We start from the raw sequence: 4,619 nt of genomic DNA, 5'->3' as shown, positions 1-4,619 counted from the left end.
ATCTGTCTGTGATGACCAGTCTCTATAGCCAGACTGTCCTCTCTGGGTAGCCAGATCTGTCTGTGATGACCAGTCTCTATAGCCAGACTGTCCTCTCTGGGTAGCCAGATCTGTCTGTGATGACCAGTCTCTATAGCCAGACTGTGCTCTCTGGGTAGCCAGATCTGTCTGTGGTGACCAGTCTCTATAGCCAGACTGTCCTCACCGAGTAGCCAGATCAGTCTGTGATGACCAGTCTCTATAGCCAGACTGTCCTCTCTGGGTAGCCAGATCTGTCTGTGATGACCAGTCTCTATAGCCAGACTGTCCTCTCTGGGTAGCCAGATCTGTCTGTGATGACCAGTCTCTATAGCCAGACTGTGCTCTCTGGGTAGCCAGATCTGTCTGTGATGACCAGTCTCTATAGCCAGACTGTCCTCTCTGGGTAGCCAGATCTGTCTGTGATGACCAGTCTCTATAGCCAGACTGTCCTCTCTGGGTAGCCAGATCTGTCTGTGATGACCAGTCTCTATAGCCAGACTGTGCTCTCTGGGTAGCCAGATCTGTCTGTGATGACCAGTCTCTATAGCCAGACTGTCCTCTCTGGGTAGCCAGATCTGTCTGTGATGACCAGTCTCTATAGCCAGACTGTCCTCTCTGGGTAGCCAGATCTGTCTGTGATGACCAGTCTCTATAGCCAGACTGTCCTCACCGAGTAGCCAGATCAGTCTGTGATGACCAGTCTCTATAGCCAGACTGTCCTCTCTGGGTAGCCAGATCTGTCTGTGATGACCAGTCTCTATAGCCAGACTGTCCTCTCTGGGTAGCCAGATCTGTCTGTGATGACCAGTCTCTATAGCCAGACTGTCCTCTCTGGGTAGCCAGATCTGTCTGTGATGACCAGTCTCTATAGCCAGACTGTCCTCTCTGGGTAGCCAGATCTGTCTGTGATGACCAGTCTCTATAGCCAGACTGTGCTCTCTGGGTAGCCAGATCTGTCTGTGATGACCAGTCTCTATAGCCAGACTGTCCTCACCGAGTAGCCAGATCTGTCTGTGGTGACCAGTCTCTATAGCCAGACTGTCCTCTCTGAGTAGCCAGATCAGACTGTCCTCACCGAGTCTGTACCTAGTCAGTGTTTTTCTCATGTGTCTGCCACCATGTGCTGTCTGTTTAAACACAAATAGCATTGAATTTTACTTAGATGTTTTTTCTGGTGTCCTTCCAATAGGTGATACATATTTATTTTTAAGTTGTGATGATTTGTTTGGGCCAGATTTTCTGAGTGCTGTCCTGAGGCTCTATGGGGTTGGTTTGGGTTAGTGAACTGAGCCTCAGAACCAGCTGGCTGACTGCTGTCCTGAGGCTCTATGGGGTTGGTTTGGGTTGGTGAACTGAGCCTCAGAACCAGCTGGCTGACTGCTGTCCTGAGGCTCTGTGGGGTTGGTTTGGGTTAGTGAACTGAGCCTCAGAACCAGCTGGCTGACTGCTGTCCTGAGGCTCTATGGGGTTGGTTTGGGTTGGTGAACTGAGCCTCAGAACCAGCTGGCTGACTGCTGTCCTGAGGCTCTGTGGGGTTGGTTTGGGTTAGTGAACTGAGCCTCAGAACCAGCTGGCTGACTGCTGTCCTGAGGCTCTATGGGGTTGGTTTGGGTTAGTGAACTGATCCTCAGAACCAGCTGGCTGACTGCTGTCCTGAGGCTCTATGGGGTTGGTTTGGGTTAGTAAACTGATCCTCAGAACCAGCTGGCTGGGTGCTGTCCTGAGGCTCTGTGGGGTTGGTTTGGGTTAGTGAACTGAGCCTCAGAACCAGCTGGATGACTGCTGTCCTGAGGCTCTATGGGGTTGGTTTGGGTTAGTAAACTGATCCTCAGAACCAGCTGGCTGACTGCTGTCCTGAGGCTCTATGGGGTTGGTTTGGGTTAGTGAACTGATCCTCAGAACCAGCTGGCTGACTGCTGTCCTGAGGCTCTATGGGGTTGGTTTGGGTTAGTGAACTGAGCCTCAGAACCAGCTGGCTGACTGCTGTCCTGAGGCTCTATGGGGTTGGTTTGGGTTAGTGAACTGATCCTCAGAACCAGCTGGCTGACTGCTGTCCTGAGGCTCTATGGGGTTGGTTTGGGTTAGTGAACTGAGCCTCAGAACCAGCTGGCTGACTGCTGTCCTGAGGCTCTATGGGGTTGGTTTGGGTTAGTGAACTGAGCCTCAGAACCAGCTGGCTGGGTGCTGTCCTGAGGCTCTGTGGGGTTGGTTTGGGTTAGTGAACTGATCCTCAGAACCAGCTGGCTGAGTGCTGTCCTGAGGCTCTATGGGGTTGGTTTGGGTTAGTGAACTGATCCTCAGAACCAGCTGGCTGACTGCTGTCCTGAGGCTCTGTGGGGTTGGTTTGGGTTAGTGAACTGATCCTCAGAACCAGCTGGCTGACTGCTGTCCTGAGGCTCTGTGGGGTTGGTTTGGGTTAGTGAACTGATCCTCAGAACCAGCTGGCTGACTGCTGTCCTGAGGCTCTATGGGGTTGGTTTGGGTTAGTAAACTGATCCTCAGAACCAGCTGGCTGACTGCTGTCCTGAGGCTCTGTGGGGTTGGTTTGGGTTAGTAAACTGATCCTCAGAACCAGCCGGCTGGGTGCTGTCCTGAGGCTCTATGGGGTTGGTTTGGGTTAGTGAACTGATCCTCAGAACCAGCTGGCTGGGTGCTGTCCTGAGGCTCTATGGGGTTGGTTTGGGTTAGTGAACTGAGCCTCAGAACCAGCTGGATGACTGCTGTCCTGAGGCTCTGTGGGGTTGGTTTGGCTTAGTAAACTGATCCTCAGAACCAGCTGGATGAGTGCTGTCCTGAGGCTCTGTGGGGTTGGTTTGGGTTAGTGAACTGAGCCTCAGAACCAGCTGGCTGAGTGCTGTCCTGAGGCTCTGTGGGGTTGGTTTGGCTTAGTAAACTGATCCTCAGAACCAGCTGGATGACTGCTGTCCTGAGGCTCTGTGGGGTTGGTTTGGGTTAGTAAACTGATCCTCAGAACCAACTGGCTGACTGCTGTCCTGAGGCTCTATGGGGTTGGTTTGGGTTAGTAAACTGATCCTCAGAACCAGCTGGATGACTGCTGTCCTGAGGCTCTGTGGGGTTGGTTTGGCTTAGTAAACTGATCCTCAGAACCAGCTGGATGAGTGCTGTCCTGAGGCTCTGTGGGGTTGGTTTGGCTTAGTAAACTGATCCTCAGAACCAGCTGGATGAGTGCTGTCCTGAGGCTCTGTGGGGTTGGTTTGGCTTAGGAAACTGATCCTCAGAACCAGCTGGCTGGGTGCTGTCCTGAGGCTCTATGGGGTTGGTTTGGGTTAGTGAACTGAGCCTCAGAACCAGCTGGCTGACTGCTGTCCTGAGGCTCTGTGGGGTTGGTTTGGGTTAGTAAACTGATCCTCAGAACCAGCCGGCTGGGTGCTGTCCTGAGGCTCTATGGGGTTGGTTTGGGTTAGTGAACTGAGCCTCAGAACCAGCTGGATGAGTGCTGTCCTGAGGCTCTGTGGGGTTGGTTTGGCTTAGTAAACTGATCCTCAGAACCAGCTGGATGACTGCTGTCCTGAGGCTCTGTGGGGTTGGTTTGGCTTAGTAAACTGATCCTCAGAACCAGCTGGATGAGTGCTGTCCTGAGGCTCTGTGGGGTTGGTTTGGGTTAGTGAACTGAGCCTCAGAACCAGCTGGCTGAGTGCTGTCCTGAGGCTCTGTGGGGTTGGTTTGGCTTAGTAAACTGATCCTCAGAACCAACTGGCTGACTGCTGTCCTGAGGCTCTATGGGGTTGGTTTGGGTTAGTAAACTGATCCTCAGAACCAGCTGGATGACTGCTGTCCTGAGGCTCTGTGGGGTTGGTTTGGCTTAGTAAACTGATCCTCAGAACCAGCTGGATGAGTGCTGTCCTGAGGCTCTGTGGGGTTGGTTTGGCTTAGTAAACTGATCCTCAGAACCAGCTGGATGAGTGCTGTCCTGAGGCTCTGTGGGGTTGGTTTGGCTTAGTAAACTGATCCTCAGAACCAGCTGGATGAGTGCTGTCCTGAGGCTCTGTGGGGTTGGTTTGGGTTAGTGAACTGAGCCTCAGAACCAGCTGGCTGAGTGCTGTCCTGAGGCTCTGTGGGGTTGGTTTGGCTTAGTAAACTGATCCTCAGAACCAGCTGGATGACTGCTGTCCTGAGGCTCTGTGGGGTTGGTTTGGGTTAGTAAACTGATCCTCAGAACCAACTGGCTGACTGCTGTCCTGAGGCTCTATGGGGTTGGTTTGGGTTAGTAAACTGATCCTCAGAACCAGCTGGATGACTGCTGTCCTGAGGCTCTGTGGGGTTGGTTTGGCTTAGTAAACTGATCCTCAGAACCAGCTGGATGAGTGCTGTCCTGAGGCTCTGTGGGGTTGGTTTGGCTTAGTAAACTGATCCTCAGAACCAACTGGCTGAGGGGACGCTTCTCTTGTTTCATCTCTTGACATTGTAGAGCTGTGTGATGGAATGTTTCGGGGTCACTTGTTTTGAGATGGTTGTAAAATGTGATGTCTTTTTTTTTCTATCTGAATGAGGAGGGGGTATCGGCCCAATTCTGCTCGAGATGCGTTAGTTTTAATTTGCACTTGCAATACAGTCTGGAAAAACTCTGCATGCAGTAT

The sequence above is a fragment of the Oncorhynchus keta genome, unplaced genomic scaffold (assembly GCF_023373465.1).
Source record: "Oncorhynchus keta strain PuntledgeMale-10-30-2019 unplaced genomic scaffold, Oket_V2 Un_contig_581_pilon_pilon, whole genome shotgun sequence".
Taxonomy (NCBI): Eukaryota; Metazoa; Chordata; class Actinopteri; order Salmoniformes; family Salmonidae; genus Oncorhynchus; species Oncorhynchus keta.
Note: the sequence above shows the minus strand (reverse complement) of the source record.